Below are 20,906 nucleotides of genomic sequence, written 5' to 3' on the forward strand. Positions count from 1 at the left end.
TTCTCCAGTTCATGAAAGTGAAGAGTGAAAGTGAAGTCGCTCAGTTGTGTCTGACTCTTAGCGACCCCATGGACTGCAGCCTACTAGGCTCCTCCGTCCATGGGATTTTCCAGGTGAGAGTACTGGAGTGGGGTGCCATTGTCTTCTCCAGTGAGGAAGCAAGCATGCTCAGGTAATTTAAAGCTCCCCAAATGATGGAATGGTCAACCCAGGGTGAAAGCTACTGATTCCAGTGCTACTGCTGATAGGAACATTGTCTAAAATACAGCAATGCTTGTTATATGCCAGAGACCACATTAGGCACTTGAGATGTATTAAATGGCTTTCAAATTGCTTTTGCTACAATCTATTTTATGAAATGGGCTTCTCTGGTGACTCAGACAGTAAAGAATCTGCCGCATTGTGGAAGACTAGGGTTCCATTCCTGCGTAGGGAGATCCCCTGCAGAAAGGAATGGCTTCCCACTCCAATATTCTTATCCAGAGAATTCCATGGACAGAGGAACCTGACAGGCTGTACAGTCTGTGGGATCACAAAGAGTCAGACACAACTGAGCAACTAACACATAGTATGAAATATATTTTATATTGTAACCAAGCACAAATATACAGATATGCATAATTCCTAAGTTACACTTTCATGTAAAAACAGTTATCCATGCAGATGTGATACACTATGATGTTTCTATTCTATTGTGTTATAAATTACATTATCTTAGGAATGCCTTAAATTCAAATATGAATAAATGCTCCACTATCCTGTACCCAGGGAAAATGTTCAGTCTAAAAATCAAATCCTTCTCAGAAGTAAGCAAATGCATTCAAGTTCAAGTAAATTAAAATCTGCAATCAAATTACTTGTCTTTTAGTTACAATTTCAAAATCTTAAGTAACAGTTGTTTCCAGTTCCATTCTCTCTAATTCATTTTAAGTGATGCCTCAGAAAATTGGTGATCCTTGAGCCCCTGCAGTCTGAGGAAGACCTCAGAAATTGAGGCCAAGACTTTGATGCCTTTTCCTTTTTAAGAATCAGAGAGTTAATGTGACACACAAGATTATTACACAACATTGGCTCCACTACAACATAATCTGAGTTAAAAAAACAACAACAAAAAACAAACCTGTCTCTAGTCTCCAGAGCAGTTATCCCAGGCAGCATATGTTTGCAGAAGCCAGCATTTAATGTTGCCAGAAATTCAGTGCTCCACTACCACAAGGAGCTGATAGAGAGTATCTTGCTTTCAACTTCCTTTGCAGAATCTTCCCCATGAAAAGAAACTCTGTCTTCATGAGAGTTTAAAATTGACGCTATCCATTTGCCATCCCTGGGAGAAAAATCCACCTTTGCATACTGTGTTCAGAGAATGGTATTTTAGACATTAGCCTGTTTTGCAACGTGTAGTAAGCAGGATTGCAAGGTGGCCCCAAGACTCCTGAGCCTCTGCTCTATTATATCATCTAATTGAATATGGATGGAGCTCTGTGAATATAATGAGATCTCACTCTATGCTACTGGTACCTTATAGGACAAAGAGATATTATCCATGTGGACCTGATCTAATCAGGCAAGCCTTCTAAAAGCAGAGCAGTTTGTCAGCTGGCTGTAGAGAGATGCGCTTCTCTTGACTTGGAAGGAAGCAGCCGTCTGTGTTCTGGCTGTCCTGGGTTTCTATGTGTCAAGGACTCAGGTGCGAACTCTAGGAGCAGAGAATGGTCTTTGGTTGACAGCTAACAGGCTACCAAGAACCTAGTTCCTTTAAGCGATTAATTCTGCCACCAATCCGAGTCACTGTGGAAGAAGTCTCAGAGTCTCAGGTGAGGTCACATCCCCAGCTGACACCTTGAGGTCAGCCTGGTGAGACCCTGAGCAGAGGCCGCAGCCAAAACGCGCCTGTACTCCTGACCCACAGACGCTATGAAAGCCTAACTTTGTATGAATGTAACCAGTGAATGTGTGGTCATTTGTTATGCAGCTACAGAAAATTAATAAATAAATAAAAATAAATAATAATAATAAATAATAAATAAATAAATAATAAAGGTTGCTCAGTCGTTTCCAACTCTTTGCGCCCCTCATGTACTATACAGTCCATGGAATTCTCCAGGCCAGAACACTGGAGTGGGTAGCCTTTCCCTTCTTCAGGGCGTCTTCCCAACCCAGGGATCGAAGCCAGGTCTCATGCATTGCAGGCGTATTCTTGACCAGCTGAGCCACAAGGGAAGCCCACGGAAAATTAATATGCGAAGTGAAAAAAAGTGTGGTCATGATAGCTATGATTAGTAGGTCTTATTTATCTTACCCACTAGATATGTCTTCATTTTCACTCCATCCAGACCTGAATGGAGTGTGGGCTTTATCTTCTGACATATTATCTCTTGTGATGTTGTACATTTTCACTTCCCTGCTCCCATAGCCCTCCTACTGCCTCAGTGTCTCCTGGGGAAGATTTTTTTCTGCATCTTCTCCTGCAAACTTCCTTTAAGCTCATCCTAGGTCTGGAGGCTGCTGTTGATGCTGCTGAAGCTTGTACCTCAGGAGCTATTGAAAACCAGTACTTCTGTTTGAAGACTTTATTTTGAATTTCTATTTGTTTCTCCATCCTGTTCCCTCAGGGTTCAGGCCTTACTTATTTACCCACCTCAAAGGTCATAGTTAGGTCATCACTTAGCCACTGAGTGATTTGAAAGCTCTTCATTCTTGAATCCGTGGACCAGCAAAAGGACTTCAGTCTCAGTCTTACTACAACTTCCTGCCTGCTGCCCAGAATACAGAATGGTTTCTAGGGCTCTTGACTCAATGCAGCTGTCCTGGGTCTGGTGCTCTGGTTCTGTGTGGCAAGTGGAGCAATGCTATTAGATGTGGTAAAAATTGTTGTGCCTCTCAAAGCCTACAAATGCTTTTCTTCTGCTCAGTAAAATCTTGATCCCAACCTTGCCTGGAGATAGTGGTGTCTTTTTAGTCAACTACGGCAGCCAGCCCTTGTGGCTTGAAGCTTCCCACCTCTCCTGGTTGGAGACAGCGCTGCTTTCCCCACCTCGCCTCCCCCAAGCCCCTGCCCTCAACCCCCGCGCTGCTGTTAGACTTGGCTTTCCTGCCGCTGTACTTGTGCTTAAGGCCTGGGCTGGGCTTTAGTTCCTGTCTCTGTGTACACAGCTACTCACTTGGGCCAAAGCTCTGGTATCTCTCAGCTGGACGCCCCGACGCTGACCGCTAGGTGAGGTCTTTTGTATTAGTGAATTTTTGAGGAAATGCTTCCAGAAGGGGCTGGTAGAGAAGTGAGGGTCAGCGTAAGGAAAAGGGGAAGCAGCCAAGCCGTGCGCAGGTCCAGGCCAAGTCTTGGCTGATCTTGCTCCTGCAGGGAACTTGGGGTATAAATTACCCCTTGAAGTCTGTCCCGTGTTAAGTGGAGGAAGCTGGGCCTTTTTTCTCCCACACATTCACCTCTTGGCTTTGGGTTATGCCGTGTGATGTAATTCCCAGGCATTTTTTGTTTTGTGCTTAGAAAGGTGATCCATCTCTAGGAATACAAGGAGAGATCTTTAATGGAGGTTACAGGTAACAGGAATGAATGTTTATAAACACAAAACATGTAGAAGCTGGGAGTTAGATACATAGGACCTGTCAAATGGATCCAAGCAGATCTTGGTAGAATAGCAGCTATTTTCCCTAAGTCCTCCGAGTTCAAGATACCACAAGCCCCAGACATGAATCCTCTTTCTTAAGGCATGGCTGTTTAACCCTCTTGGCCTTACATAAGGTTTATCCATCTGTTAATGTTTTTTTTGCCCATACTCTAAAGTTTAAGACATCAGAATTTATTTGCTTTACCCACACGATAAAATGCAAGACTAAAAGCCACAGGTTTTAGTGTCTGCGAGCACCATGTGCTTCACCAGCTTTGACACTTTGATGTGTACTTCATAGTACCCGAGATAGTTGCCTGAAGCCTGAAGGCATTGAGAGGGTCCTCAATAAATAGAACCCCATTCACCTACTTACATTCTGAAACAGTGGAAAATAAAGTCGTCTGTGGAAGCTAAATTATTACATTTGTTACTGGTAGAGGCCAAGTCGGAGAGCAGTTTTAGTGCTATGGGCTAAGTGGGCTTGTTAAGGCTGAACGCTACAACTAGCGCAGGGTGTCCGCACTGTTACAAGCAAAGATGGACAGGGTCTCACTGCTCAGACTCTTGTTCTAGAAGAGCAGGAGAATGAGCATGGAATCATAGGATAGCAATGTGGAGTGAGCTGAGAATGTTCAGTTTATTGTTTCCAACTGGATCAGGCACTTGAATCACTCCACATGTCCAGGAGCAGGGAAATAAGAAGGTGCAGTGGTGGGTTAATAAGATTGTGTCCACATAGAAGGAGTGGAGGAAATTGTTTTCCCCAAACACATATACATATGCTCACATTCAAGTGGAAACACATGTATTTAGAGTCTGTATTAAGACTTTCTGTAAATGCAGATGAGAATATTTCCATTTACCATCATCAGATCACTTAGGAATCACTACTCAAATATCTCATAACATTTTTTTTTCAAGTTGTTAGATACATGAGTTTCTTTGTTGGACAGCACTGAGAGAATATTGCCTTTCAGTCTTTAAGAATTGATATTGATGATTACTAAAATGCTTAACAGTTTCTTTCTGCTTTGGTTTAGAAAGTTACAGGGCTGCCATGGGAATGTCCTTGAGAACAGTCAGCAAGTGGGCTTCAATCAGTAACTCCCAGTTTACAGAGAAAGATCGAAAACTACAAGAACTGTTCCAATTTTGCTAATGCAAATATTCCTCTATTTTTCATAGATTGACAATTTTTCAAGGAGAGGAAATCCAGTAAATTATAACCAACAATGTACTGAACCCAGCTAATTGTTCTCTCATTTGTATTCTCTTAGCTGTTTTACATGCTCTTCAATTTCTCATCAAATTGTTTTTGTTTAGCTGTGTGTCTCCTCCATGCAACTCTAAGCATCTTGAAAACAGATACCCAGAAGCAATTGTCAGGCTTTCAGCAGAGGAAAATTATCTTGTGAAGAAAGCCTACACTCTTTATCTTCTCAAGATTCAAAAGGGTCTACCTCTTGGAAGATGGGCAGGTACCTTCTGTTTCCCACCAACAAAGTCTTTGTAGGTACTATATTTCAGATTTTGTCATTGCTCTAGTACTTATCATGGTATGTGTTGCACAGCAGGAACTCAAACATGCTGAATTGATTTCTACTAATACACATTTATTAAAGGTTCAGAAGCCACTGTGTTGCTGAAGGTCCCTTTGGCAGAGACTTTAATTGCCCCCTAGTGTAGACTCTTGTTTCCTTCTTCATCCTACTCTCCAGTCTGCTGTATGCCCTGAGGGATTGACTTGTATGGATTGGTCTAGTGGATTTTCTTGCTGCTCATTCCCCCATTTTAGTTGATACCAATTAGTCAGTTGATGGCAGGACATCAGAGGGTGAGGAGAATGTAGTCACAGTGGTCGTTCCATCATCTGTATCCATGTTGAGTCATCATACATCGGCTTTGTACCTGTACTGGAGGCTACAACTTCTCATATGCTGTTTCTCTTAAGCTGGAAGCCCTCTCCAGTACCTGGTGACCTCCTCCTCTATTGTGGGTTGGATTATGTTCCCTCAAAAAAAATTAAAGTCCTTACCCCCTGTACCTGTGAAGGTGACCTTAATTGGAAACAGGATCTTGGCAGAGGTAATCAAATTAAGATGAGGTCATATTGGATTAGGCTGGGGGCTCCTAAATAAACCCAACGGCTGGTGTCCAGCCTCCTTGTAAGGACAAAGAGGGCAATGTAAAGACCAGTGGAGATGCAAGGAAGAGGACCATGTAAAGTTTGAGGCAAGGAATGGAGTTATGATGGCACATACCAAATAAGGCTGAGGATTGCCAGCAACAACCAAGAGCTAGAAGAAGTAGGGGAGGGTTCTTCCCTGGAGACTTTAGAGAGAGCCTGGTCCTGCCAGCATCATAATTTTAGACTTCTGTCCTTCAAAGCACTTAGAGAATAAATTTGTTATTTTACGTCAGCTGATTGGTGGTATTTGATTATGGCACCTCTAGGAGATATTTCTCCCCTTGCCCCTCCCTTAGGCCTAACAGTGACAAGTGCTCCTCACTGTTGCTAATTTTAAGGTAATATCCCATGATAACTTCCTCTGTCCTTATTCATAATGTGGTCAGTCGTTAAGTCGTGTCTCCTCATTACAACCTCATTGACTGCAGCTAGCCAGGCCTCCCTGTCCTCCACTATCTTGCAGAGTTTCCATGTTCATACATTTGTGAATAGTCTGTTTATTGAACTCAGCCCTTTATTGAACTCAGTTACAGCTTTTGAATTTGCCCTCTCCTGCTAAAACAACCCTGACGGACACACCCAGTTTCCATTCTTCTCATCTTCCTTTTAGTTATAGAAACCCTTGCCCTTTACCATTATTATTAAGTTTTGGCAGGGCACATGTTCACAGGGTTTTCTGAAATGTTCAGGATCCCTTGCAGCTATGGGTGGCTATGTGGCTAATTTTAAGTTGGTGAGATGTGAGTGAAAATGATAGGTTCTGTTTCTGGGGTCCAATCTGTGGTTGACTGAATGATGGTCTTTCAGGTGTGTCTATGTCTAAAAACTGGAAGAGCCTCCAGAAGGAACACTTTTGGCACCTTTAGTTTAGCTTGTAAGATCCATTTCCCACTTCTAACCTCCAGAACTACAAGATAATAAGCTTATGATATTTTAAGGCACAAAGTTGGAGAATCTTTTATAGCATTAGTGGGAAAAAGATCAAAAAAGAAAACTACATGTATTCCACTCAACTGTTTTTCCTTTTCCTCTGGTTTGAACTGTAAAAATAGTGGCAATTGAATTGGACTTTGCAGAAGAAGATGATGGAAAAAGCTCTAAGGAACCCAGATCCCCAGGTGACTTCATGGCACAGAGCTGTTGATGTCTGGATTATTCAGAGAAAAATAAGCATCTGTCTTATTTGGGTCACTGTATGATGTGTTCCTTTGTACCAGCCTGTACTCCAACCATCATATATCATTGTTCTCCTCTGGCAATATTTGTCAGGATTCTTAATTTGTAGGCAATATAGGTTGACTCTACCTCTTTAAGCAGAAAGGGGAATTTATTTAAAGGATGTTTGATAAATGAAGGAGAAAATATCTGAGACCCGAGAGCTAGGCCAAGAATTTACACAGACAAAAACCACGGACCTCACACCTTGTGTCATAAATATCATGACCGATGTAAGATCCAGTGCTAGAATCGCTGCTGTGTGTTCTCCGGGAAATGAATGGACCTACCATCATGGCCATCACTCTGCATTGAGAGGTGACTGTAAAGTGGGTTTCGTTCTCACTTAGCAGTAGCGCCCTGGAACTTGGCACTAGCAGATGTAACCTTTTCAGTAGACAGTGATGTGTATTTTTAGCTCCCTCCGTTTGAAGAGCTACTGTGGATTTTTTCCCCTTTTGGGCTTATTTGATTTCAAATTAAAAAAAAAAAAAAGGTATTCTGGAGAGGGGAAATAAGAAGACAGAAACATCTGCAACTTGGCAACCAAAAGGAGCATGAAGAAGAGGTGGATTGAGTAGTGGAATGTGTAGAGGCAAATAGATGGAACCCAGCAGCTGTGGTGGGTATGCTGCTTAAAGCCATCCCCCCAGAAACAGAGCAGGGGGGCAGACTGTTATTGAATTGCGTGATGCATTGGAACGTTGAGCTAATCAGGCAAGCTAATTGACTGAACATCTGCAGCTGCCTTATCATTATCCTCAAACGGGCGTACTGTCTTTGCATGCCGGGGATGCCTCAGTGTCTCCTAGCCTTCCTAATAGAAGCTCACTGTGGGGTTTACATTTCAGCTGTTTTTAACTGCACTGAAATTCAAGCAATGAGATTTAAGGTCAAATACAGTAATTTTGTTTTTTTTTTCTTTCTCTCATCTAAACTGCTTTGAAGGAAAGGGCTAGAAAAGTTAAAGTGTCCTGGAGGGAGAGGTACTCCCAATGGCTTGAGTGAGAGTGCTCTGGAATTGCTAATATAAAGCATCCAGAGTGCAGTGCTGAGCCAGGGTTGCAAAGGGAGAGGTAGAGAGGAAGAACCATTTACAGCCAGTGCTTTCAAGATTATAGACACCTTCACCAGCTTATGTTAAACTCATTTTTGAAAAAAAAGAGTTTACCTTCCAAGGCCCATCATTAGCCCTTTATTTTTTTTTCTTTTGAGTTTACTACCTGGATATAATTTGTGTCAATGCCTAAGTTCTAATTATTTTCAATAATTGTGTTCTGGGCGCTGTTGCCATAGCATTTAATTCTTTGGTAAACAGAAGAAATAACAATGATGTGTGAGCTTTCCCTTTAGATACCAAAAGAAATATTAAAAAGGGAAAGTAAACACACAAAAATGAGAAATTTAAAAAGAGAGAACGGTATTATTTTGGGAAATTATGACTCTAACACCAGATGCAAGAAAAGCAGGTCTTCATTTACTTCAACTTGGATCAAACTTTGTAAAACTGAATGTGTTTATTTTCCTAGCTAGTCATACATGCTAGAATCCATTACCTGCAAATATGTTAACAGTTTTTTTTTTTTCATTTCGTGTTGTCAATCATTTCTGTTACGAATGAGAATAAAAAATGATGTGACTGGTTGGAAATACGGGGGAAATGCCAAGAGGCTTATAGGATCTCAATCCCAAGGGTTTAGGTGAATTACTGTCCTGGATGAGTCAGGTTTGTGAGAATAGCTTACTTCATATATTCTGGAAATGTTCTGTAAGGATCATACAGAGCTGCATTTTGAATGCTAAATCCAATTCAGTCTTTCTTACTTGTGAAATAGATGGTCAGTAGAAATAAAAATAAAATGCATTTCTGTAAAAAATGCAGGTTCTCTTGGTGTATAAGTCATTTCCTCTATAAAAATGATTTCGGGAAATCATTCATTTACTATGTGTCTGATTAGTTTTGACTGTGCCTGAAGTGTTGTAGAAGGTACTGAGGATGTGATGGCTGTTTTCAGTCCCTTTCTCATGGAACTTCCTTGCTAATGGAAAGGAGGTGAACAATAAGTGTAAAAATAAATGACTGTTATGAACCCAGGGAGTGATAATGAATAGGAGGATGATACAACAAGGTTTTGTAATGGGGGAGATGAGGGACAGCGGACTCTTATGGAAGGAGGCTTCTTCTCCTTGGAGGCCAGAAACATGAGAAGAAGAGTCAGCTGTGGGATGTGGGGCAAAAGAAATATTCTGAGACCTAATGTAGCAAGTGCAGGTGCTCTAAGGAGGGGATAATTCTGTCTTACTCAAAGAGTAGGAAGAAGGCCACTGTGGCTGGAGTGTAGTGCGGGGGTAAAAGAGGAGGAGGTCAGAGGGAGAGACAGGGTCCAGATGTGAAGGTTCTTGTAGCTCATGATCAGGAGTCTGGATTTCATTCCATGGACAGTGGGAAACTGTTGGAGAGTTTGAAACCAGGTACTAAGTGCCAATTTGGGTTTTGAGCACTGGCTCCTAGAAGAAGAGTGAAAAGGAGGAGGGCAAGAGTAGAAACAGATTAGTTAAATGTCATTTTTCAATCATCCTTTTAAGAGATTACAGGGATGAAAGCCTGAAGATGAGAGTCACTGATAGATTATTTCTAAGTTTCTATAAATCTTTACTTGCATACATGTATACACAAAAATGTATACATGTGTAAGGAGATATAAATATCATTATGTATTTTATTTCATATATAAAATTAAAAGTTGTAATGTGTTTATAGGAAAGTGAGGCATTGGAGGCATGTCTAAAAATATGTGACTTGTGTTGAGGTTGTCATCAATAATAACATCACACATAATAAATAATAACCCTTATTTTTTAGTTACTCTAGGAGTAATAGGAGTTTAGGAGTGGACCCAAAAATATATTGGTGTGATTTATGTCAAATAGTCTTCTGCCTAGATTTTCCTCTAAGAGTGTTATAGTAACCAGTCTTACTTTTAGGTATTTAATCCATTATGATTTTGTTTTTGTTTACGGTATTACAGAAAGTTCTAATTTGATTCTTGTAGATGTAGCTGTCTAGTTTTCCCAGCACCACTTATTGAAGTAACTGTCTTTTATTGTGGCATATTCTTGCCTCTTTTGTTGTAGATTAATAAACCATATATATGTGGGTTTGTTTCTGGGCTTTCTATCCTGTGCTGTTGACCTATATTTCTGTTTTAGTGCCAGTACTTTACTGTTTTGATTACTGTACCTTTGTAGTAGAGTCTGAAGTCATCTTTTTTGATCCTCCTACTAAAGTAATGAAAATAAAGAGAAACAAATGGGACCTAATTAAACTTAAAAGCTCTTGCACAACAATGGAAACCATAAATGAAATGAAAGACATCCCACAGAGTGGGAGAAAATATTAGCAAATGAAGTGACTGACAAAGGATTAATCTCCAAAATATACAACCAACTCAGAAGCTAAATATAAAAAACAAACAAGCAAACAAAACCAACCTAATCAAAATGGACAATTATTAAAATAGACATTTCTCCAAAGAAGACATACAGATGGCCAAAAAGCACTTGAAAATATGTTCAGCGTCATGAATATTGGAAAAATGTGAATCAAAACTACAATGAATATCACACCATACTGGTCAGAATGGCCATCATTAAAGTCTACAAACAATAAATGCTGAAGAGGGTGTGGAGAAAAGACAACCCTCCTACAGTGATGGTGGGAATGTAAATTGGTACAGCCACTATGGAGAACAGTATGCAGATTCCTTAAAAAACTATAAAACTGGAGCTACTATATGATCTAACCATCCCACTCTGGGGTGTATATCTGGAGAAAAATATACTTCTAAAAGATACATGTACCCCAGTATTCTTTGGAGCACTATTAGCAATAGCCAAGGCATGGAAGATAGATGGGTAAACAATGGAAACAGTGACAAACTTTATTTTGGGGGGCTCCAAAATCACTGCAGTTGGTGACTGCAGTCATGAAATTAAAAGACACTTGCTCCTTGGGAGGAAAGCTGTGACCAACCTAGACAGCATATTAAAAAGCAGAGACATTGCCAGCAAAGGTCTATCTAGTCAAAGCGATGGTTTTTCCAGTAGTTGTGTCTGGATGTGAGAGTTGGAAAGCTGAAAGGAACATATAAAGAAGTGCTGAGTGCGAAGAATTGATGCTTTTGAGCTGTATTATTGGAGAAGACTCTTGAGAGTCCCTTGGACTGCAAAGAGATCAAACCAGTCAATCCTAAAGGAAATCAGTCCTGAATATTCATTGGAAGGACTGATGCTGAAGCTGAAACTCCAATACTTTGGCCACCTGATGGGAAGAACTGACTCATTGGAAAAGACCCTGATGCTGGAAAAGATTGAAGGCAGGAGGAGAAGGGGACAGCAGAGGATGAGATGGTTGGATGGCATCACTGACTTGATGGACATGAGTTTGATTAAGCTCTGGGAGTGGCGATGGACAGGGAAGCTTGGCATGCTGCATTCCATGGGTTTGCAAAGAGTAGGATGTGACTGAATGACTGAACTGAAATGAAGACATGGAAGGAACCTAAATGTCCATTAATAGAGAAATGGATAAAGAAGATATGGTACGTATGTACAGTGGATTATTATTCACCCATAAAGAGATTTAAGTAATGCTATTTGCAGCAACATGGAAGGACCTAGCAATTTTCATAACAAGTGAAATAAGTCAGGGAAAGACAAATACCTTATGATATTGCTTATATGTGGAATCTAAAAAATGATAAAAATGAACTTATTTATAAAATAGAAACAGACTCACAGACTTAGAGAATAAATTTATGGTTACCAAAAGGGAAAGGTGGAGGGGATAAATTATGGGATTGGGATTAAGTTATGCACACCTCTATATATAAAATAGTGATCAACAGGGACCTATTATTGTATAGCACAGGGAACTCTACCTAATATTGTGTAGTAACCTATATGAGAAAAGAATCTGAAAAAGAATGGATGGATATATGTATAACTGGATCACTTTACTGTACACTTGAAATGAACACAACATTTTAAATTGGCTGTATTCCAATATAAAATTAAATACAAATTAAATTTTAGAAATAGCCCTTATCAGGCAATCAGCCTTTATCAGGTGCTCTGTTCAGTGCTCCATAGGTATTAGCGCATACAGTTCTCAGAACGTAGGTGCCATTGTAATTCCTGGTCTAGAGCAGGAACTGATGGTAGCTGGCCAGTGAGGTCACTGCTGAGATCTGTACCCAGGGTTTTTTGGCTTCAGAGCCTGGGTGGTGCTGACACTATGCTTGCATCATTTATAGTCATCCAGTCCACATAAGTGAGAAGAAAAATAACATGCTTATTGAATTTCACTCTTTGAGTATATGATACAAGACCTTACTTTCCTTGGCAATGCATGTTCTAGACTAGGAGACTGGACTTCCAGATTATTTGAGTGCCCCAAGGTCTTGGATGCTAAGTTCTATCATAACTGAGACAGTTGTCTCCATGATTCTGGTAATGGGTCCCTGAAATACACTTTGCAGAGTCACAGAATCTCTATATTATTGCATCAAATAATTGTACCGTGTGATCAGGAAGCCATCGAAACAGCAGAAAAAAATTGAAGTAAAATTAGGATGACTGCATCTTCATTTCTTCTAAGGAGGCAGACTTTTTTCTTCCTTTTCTGTTTTCCTCCTTTGTTTTCTGTACAAGTGCTAAAATATTGTTGCTTCCCCCACCCCCTAGTCCAGGCTGGTTGTATGTGTGTTTGTTTATTTTAATCTTCTGTTTCTACCCTCCAGTTCTCTCAGGATGGGCTGTCAGCCACAAAGCTCCCTGTTTGGCCTAGGTATGTAAAGTCACAAGCGACTGCCACGCGCCAAAGTCCCTGAGACTGAGGGGTCCTCTGAGTTGCTGGGCAGCCGGGCTCTAATGAGGCCCCAGAGGAGCAGGGGTCGCCAGTGCCTCTCCTTGACTGCCAAAGAGTCAGCAGCATCCCTGGGGTTGTTAATACTGAAAAACCCACCGATGCAAGTCATTTGGATCTATGTATCCAAAGAATCATGGTGTTTTATTTTCTTTTCTTGAAGAAAATAGCTCATCAAGTCTTCCTGTGCCTTCTTCATATTGTATTTAAGGAAACTGAGGTGTAGGCTAGACAAAGAAACCTGCTTAAGCTTTAACAGAATTGGAGCTTAAACTCACTTCTGTGAGTTTTTTCCTAGTAATTTTAATTATGAAAATAATATATAATTTTTATTTAGCTCTGTTGCTCATTACCTTTTGTGCCAGGGATTATTTAGTTCTTGAAATGACTCCCTGAGCACAGTTCCTTTTATTTAACCCCATGTTATAGGTGAAGAAAATAGTATATGTATATTAAGTAATTTACCCAAAGTCAGAGACAGTAAGTAGCAGATTAAGGACTCAAATTCAAGTACATCATATCAGAGACTATGCTAATCATCTGTATGCTGTTCTTTTTTTTTCCTTTGATTTTGAAATGATATATATCTGATTTTTTTTTTTTAAAGAAAAGGGCAACTTAGATCATCATTTTTAATATATGGCTTAGGGATATATGGATGTGTCAGTCACTGTTGTTGAGTTGTCTCACCTGTGTTTCCTGCAGTTGGGGACATGAATGCTTCATTCTGAAAGGACCACTACATCTACTCCTTGTGTCGAACACATCCACTTGCGTTTTCTGATAGGTTTTGGAAATAGCATTTCCAAGATTCCTGTTGGCCTTATTTTTGAAGAAACTTACCAAAACATTTGGTCTGATTAGGGGACAACCAGTGGTACAAAATGCATTGTTTATCTCTGCATTTGGCCTCCAAGTATAAAATCTGTATATCATTATACAGATAATATATTAAAATACTAGATTCTCTTTGGTTGGCATTTCCTTTTCTACCGCCTTTTATTATAGACCATCTAGCATGAGGACCCTGAGGTGACAAGGTGCAAACTATAACTTAAAGTTCAGTGGGACTCTGGCTTTGTCCTCTGGCAGAAATGTTCTCTCTCTAGAAACAGATTCTTAAATGATCAGAGTTTGAGAAAATCTAAAGAAGAAATTTTTGATGTGAGTTAGAGTCACAAGTGAGGCTGCTTTTGCTTCAATTCGTTGGTTCATAAATGTATGTGTTTTCCTTATTAAGGACACAGCACCATAGGATGGTCATTGATTTAGGGTATATTCTGTGCACTAGAGAATTCTTGTACACATTCTTGCAGGGAATGCTCTACAAGCTGATGCCTCATTGTACCTTGGAAATGGGATTGCAATGCTGGGACAACTGGGTATCCATATGTAGAAGAGGTTAGACTACTGCCTCACACAACAGGCCGTGTTATTTCAAAATAGGTGATAGACCTAACTATAAGAGCTAAAACCATAAAAATCTTAGAAGAAAAGTGTAAATACTCATGGATTTGAAATAGAGCAATGATTTCTTAGATATGTTGTCTAAGTATTAAAAAAAAAAGACACAAATTGAACTTTGTCAAAAACACAGCACTTGTGCTTTAAAGAATATCATTTGGAAAGGAAAATGTCAGCCAATAGAATGGGGTGACATATTTTTTTTTAAGTCATATACCTGATAAGAGATTTGTACTAGAATAAGTAACTTTTACAAGGCAACACTAAAAATACAAATAACTCAATTTTTAAAATGGGCTAAGAATTTTTTTTTTTTACAAATTGGTAAATTTTTATTTATTTATTTATTTTTTTCATTTATCTTTACTAACTGGAGGCTAATCACCTTACATTATTGCAGTGGGTTCTGCCATACATTGACACAAATCAACCATGGATTTACATGTATTCCCATCCCGATCCCCCCTCCCACCTCCTTCTCTACCCAATCCCTCTGAGTCTTCCCAATAGACAGTTCTATAAAGAAGATACAGAAATCTCCAGGAAACACATAAAAACACACTCAACACAATTAGAAGGTAAGTCACAGACTTGGAGAAAATATTTATAAAAGACATTTCTATTAAAGGATTATTTTCCAAAATATATGAAGAACTCCTAAAATTCAGCAATAAGAAAACAAATAGCGTGATTTAAAAAAATGAATCAGCTATCTTAATAGAGACTTCATCAAGAGACATATACAGATGGAGAATAAATATATGAAAAGCTGTTTCACATGATATATTGTCAGGAAAATGCAAATGAAAAGAAAATACCACTACATACCTATTAGAATGGCCAAAGTCCAGAACACTAACTTTCCCAAATACGAGTGAGGATGTGAAACAACAGTAACTTTCATTTGTTCCTGGTAGAAATACAAACTGTTTTCCAAACTGGTAGAAATGCAGTTTGGAAAACAGTTTGAAAGTTTATTAGAAAAGGAAGCATACTCCTACGATATGATTTGGCAACCATGTTCCTTGGTCTTTACCAAAAGAATTGGAAACATGTCTGCATGGATACCTGCACATAGATGTTTATGGCAGCTTTATTAATAATTGGCAAAACATGAAGGCAACTGAGATATCCTTCATTAGGTAAATGGATAAATTAACTATGAGACTTACAGAGAGTATAATATTCTTCAGGGATAAAACAAATGAGCTATTAAGTTGTGAAAAGATATGGAGGAAACTTAAGTGCATATTCCTAAGTCACATGTGCCAATCTGAAAATGTTACTTGCGGTATGTTGTTTGGCACTCAGTTGTGTCCAACTCTTTGCGAGCCCATGAACTTCAGCACACCAGGTTTCCCTGTCCTTCACTGTCTCCCAGAGTTTACTCAAACTCATGTCCTTTGAGGCAATGATGCCACCCAACCGTTTCATCCTTTGTCGTCCACTTCTCATATATGCATGAACTCCACTCACATGACATTCTGAAAAAGTTAAAACTATGGAAACAATAAAAAGATCAATATTTCCAGGGGTAAAAGGGAAGAGACCCTGGAGTAGGAAATGCCAACCAAATCTAATATTCTTGCTTGGAAAATTCCATGGACAGAGGAGCCTGGCAGGCTACAATCCATGGTGTTGCAGAGTTGGATATGACAACAAGAGGAAGAGAGGGATAAATAGGAGAACAGATGATTGTTCAGAGCAATGAAACTAGTCTTTATGATACTTTAAGGGTAGATATATGTTATTATACATTTGCCAAAACCCATAGAAAGTACAGCACCAACAGTGACTCCTAAGGTAAACTGTGGATTTGGGGTGATAATGATGTGTCAGTGTAAGTTCATCAGTTGTAAGAAATGTACTACTCTGGTGTGGGATGTTTATAGTGGGGGAGGCTGTGTCTGTGTATGGAGGCAGGGAGTATGTAGAAAATATGTTTTTTCCTCATTTTTGCTGTGAATCTAAAACTTCTAAAAATAAAGTCTCTTTTAAAAAGTGGCTATTATATCACTTTATCAGGCTGACAGCTTCTTGATATTGTGGAGTGTGTTAAGATAGTGGCTTGGGTACCATTGTGCTGTCTCTGGCATCTCTGTGGCTGCAGAGTATTCTTTTTCACCTTATGTGCTTTATGTGATTTCATGTTGGATGATTTAGATACCCTGTGAGCCCTTTTATAGTGGTGCTAGCCAGGACACATGGGCAGAAAAGGCAAATCTGTATCTAGAATATAGGTCAATTTCCGTCCAGATGAATTACTGTACCTTCCAGTAATAGAAGGAGTTTGATGTAACCAGCTCATTGCCAAGTTGCTTGTCTGCTGGTGGGATAGTGCCATTTCGGGACGTCATTGGTTTCCTGATGGCGGGGTGCCCTGACTTTGGTGAATGGGGAGACCGTGTTTTTGGGCCCATCCATAGCCTCTCTCTGTGGTGCCACTCCGTTCATACACCTGTTGTGCCGGCTCTTTGGTGGATGATGGCAGAAGTGGTTGCTACCGTCAGGCGAGCTGTTCTGCCTAAATTGGGTATTAGGTGTCTGTCTGTTTTGTTCCTGGCAGCTCACCTGGTGAAGAATCCACTTGCAATGCAGGAGACCCTGGTTCGATTCCTGGGTCGGGAAGATCTGCTGGAGAAGGGATAGGCCACCCACTCCAGTTTTCTTGGGCTTGCCTGTTGGCTCAGCTGGTAAAGAAGCCACTTGCCATGCGGGAGACCTGGGTTTGGTCCCTGGGCTGGGATGATCCCCTGGAGAAGGAAAAGGCTATCCTCTCCAGTATTCTGGCCTGGAGAATTCCATGGACTGTATAGTCCATGGGGTTGCAGAGAGTCAGACACGACTGAGCGACTTTCACTTTTACTGGTATGTATTAAATTGTAAGGTCTTCAGGTTTTATTCTCACTCCTATTTCTGTTCACAAGACTATTCCCCAGGTTACCTTGTCTGTGGTCTACAATTTTTTTTTTCAGGCTCCCGACCACCTTAGCTAAACTATTTACCACTGCCTGTCAGTACATTTTTTCTCACCTTGGGATGCTGCTCTTTTAACAGAAAATGGATGCTCTACCCATTGTGGAAGTTTTCCTTCACTACTCTCTTTCAGCGTGACCTGTGATTGAAGATGTGGTACAGGGGTTTACTTTTGATTTGTACCCACATACACAACTGGCTGGTCTGACCCTGTTCATGCCTGATCCCAGGAATACCATTTTCATGTTGTGGGTTTTGAATGTGCCTGCCTGACTGTATGATTTGGTGGGTTTGACTGAACCCAAGTTGCGATGGGCAGTTCTGTTGGAATGGTCGTATCATGTCCCATATAATGTTAGACATCTCTCTTTACTGGAGCTTAGTGGCATGCCAGGGACTGTTTTTCAATTGGTTTATCATTCATCACTGCAAATGGCATGTACTTGTTCCTGGACCCGGAGGGGATATGCTGTGATTCTGTTACTGGAACTTGCCAGAACCTTTACAGTGCATCTACTCACCACTGATATCTCTAAACCCATAGCATCTGCCAGGTCGTTTGGCCCTAGGAGAAGGGTCTCATGCAGTGTCTTTTACCACTCTGGGCCTACTCAGTGTTGGCCACCTCTGTATTACATGACAAACAGGTCAGAGTAGTATTCGTAAGACAAAGAGAACAAACTGGTAGTAGAAGATTTGACATATAATAATTTGTCCTTCAGTCTGGTGATAATGTCCTCACTTGTCCCAGATCATTGAATCATAAAACAAAAAAGAAAATAAATACAGTTCAGCTGTGAGTAAGACCCTTGGATGTTGGTGAGATTTTCTTCCCACCTTCTGGAACACATGTATTATATCAGGGCTTTTAATATCCTTGACATATCTTGCTCGTTTGGTCTGATTAATATGATTTTATTGACATAACATCATTTTTGCAGAGGATCCACATCGTCTACTTCCCTGGAAACTATAGTGTCAATAACTGGAAGAGTTACTGTATCTTAGGGCAAGACCATAGATACATACATACTGTTGTCTATCCCAAGCAGATGCCCTAGAAAAATATAGAAAGCTCAGCAGTGCGTATTATGAACCCTATATAGTTTTGATGTCGAAAGCTGTTGAAAGAAAGTGAGGTTGGTATATAGTGTCTAAACCTTTGCAAGCCCACGGACTGTAGCCTACCAGGTTCCTCCCTCCGTGGAATTTTCCAGGCAAGAAGACTGAAGGGGGTTGCCACTTCCTTCTCCAAGAGATCTTCCTGACCCAGGGATTGAACTCAGGTCTCTCGCAAAAGCTCTTATGGTATATTAAAAGGAAGTTACCAAAATACATGTGATTTTAGGAAAACTAATTCTAACTAAAATGTAAAAATTATAACTGAAATACTAACAGCTGGAATTTTGCAGTATGTTAGAGAACAATAATTCTGACCAGGGAAGGTTTCTTCAAGGAAAGGAAGAGTATTTTACTGTGCCATCAGAGTCAACAAGTTATTTTGGAAAAATCATGTGACCATGCTAAATATATAGTGAAAAGCCATCTGATAGGGTTCAGTTGTGATTCCTCATTTAGTAGATAGAAGAGACAGTATTTAGATATAGTAAAGGCTATGTGGCAAAAACCTTCAAAGCTGCATATTTTGGCTAAAATGGCCAAGCATTAATGCAAAATTAAGAAATAGACAATGATGCCTTTGATCACATCATGTCAGAAAACTTTATTAGGGATTCCCTGGTAGATAAAATGACAAAGAATCTGCCTGCATTGCAGGAGACCTGGTTTCGACCCTTGTATCAGGAAGACCCCCTGGAGAATGGCTACCCACTCCAGTATTCTTGCCTGAAGAATTCCATGGACAGAGGAATGTGGTGTGCTACAGTCCATGGAGTTGCAAAGAATCAGACATGATTGAGTGACTGATGCTTTTACTTCAACAAATCTGTAGGATCTGACATAAGAATAGACAAGTAGATTCGTGGACTATAATATAGAATCAGAAATAGATACTAGTATGTGTGGGAATTTAATATATACCAAAGGTGGTATTTCAGTGTAATGGTATATGGATGATTCCTTTAAGAAGTAGTATTGGCACAAGTGGCTATCCATCTGGAGTAAAAATTAAGGTGGGTCCCTTATCATACTATATGGGGGGGGTGTGTGTATAAGATAAATAATTAGATATGAATTCTGTATGAATGAAAGAAATTTAAGAGGCTCCAAGTTTAATTTGGTGAGAAAACAATCCTTAGTCAAACAGCAATCCAGAAAAAAATACAGACATTTTCTATGTAAAACTTAAGGCAAATTACTTACAGAGAAAGTTTTAGCTATCTGAATCAACAGCTTATCAGAGATGAGAGAAATGTTTAGGACAGATTTCTATTTAGAAAACTTTAAAGTAGATAATAGAGACTTAAATTGTAGTTTGGGGTGATAGACATGAATAGCTGTCAGTTAGCTAGTGAGTATTTGAAACAGTTGCCACAAGGCAAAACACCCCGACAGTGTCTTGGAACTTTTGTCACTTCGTATATGCTTTTTAAAATAAGCACTCCAAGGAATTCTGAAGGGGATAGTTCAAGTCGTATCTTTCTAAAGGCACCATACATTCTTTATTTTAGCATAGAAGATTGTCTATATTCACCCTCTCAACTTTAGAAAATTCGTCATGGACTTATAAATAGCTGTTCTTAGATAAAATGATGATGTCTGAGCATCATTAGATAAATTTTAGTGCAAATACTAAAAACCTGTATTGCAAATACTATATTAGAAGCAAATATTCAGGCATATGTTCAGTGAAGAGTTCAATAAGATGATCTGAAAATGAATAAAGCCTCCTTTAAACTTCAAAGTTTCTCAAAGTCAACCGGATTATACTCTTGAATGTTCAGTGTGTATTGTTTTATCAGAAGGTTGTGAGTTCATATCATAATCTGTCAAGAAGAAATTCTAATAATGCCTTTCCCCTTTCAATGCCAGCCTGACCTCCCATGTTAGTTGCTTCAATTTATTTCCTACCTTGTGGTCTGTGATCAATATAGAAAAATCAGTCTGTGTTCTTTCTGACTTTTGAATTCCTAGAGTTGCTGATGAATTTATCCTCAATGGCTCTACAAACTCAACCATTGCAAATTGAGAGTTTAACTTGAACTTCCCAGTCAAATATGAGGAACAACCATTTGCAGAGAAATGTTAATGTTCTTTTGTGTTCTTTGAGCTATCTTTGTACTTGCTCTTCCTTTCCTCTGGAAAACCTCTTAAGAGGACTTGGTTGGATGATCACATCGCTACTCTGTCCAGTTACATTCCCCATATTGTCTCAGTTGTTCTGCCCAGCCTTGGCATTTCTGTGATCTTCTGATTGGAAAAGTGAGGCTGTGGCTATCAGGTCTTTGTTAAGGTAACCATGGTCTAATCACAGATTTGACTATACATTGCCTATGCTTGTGCAGTTGCTATGATGGAAATGTTCCTCTAACTTTGGGGGAGGGATGGAAAT

General features: G+C 39.7%; 1 protein-coding gene across 1 annotated transcript in view; it reads left to right on the plus strand.

Annotated features, from left to right (window-relative positions):
- CNTN3 (contactin 3) overlaps positions 1-20,906 on the plus strand; it is a 392,050-nt gene that overhangs the window by 58,750 nt on the left and 312,394 nt on the right. The gene's annotated exons all lie outside the window — the stretch shown is intronic.

Source organism: Muntiacus reevesi, chromosome 4 (assembly GCF_963930625.1).
Source record: "Muntiacus reevesi chromosome 4, mMunRee1.1, whole genome shotgun sequence".
In the NCBI taxonomy this organism is placed as follows: domain Eukaryota; kingdom Metazoa; phylum Chordata; class Mammalia; order Artiodactyla; family Cervidae; genus Muntiacus; species Muntiacus reevesi.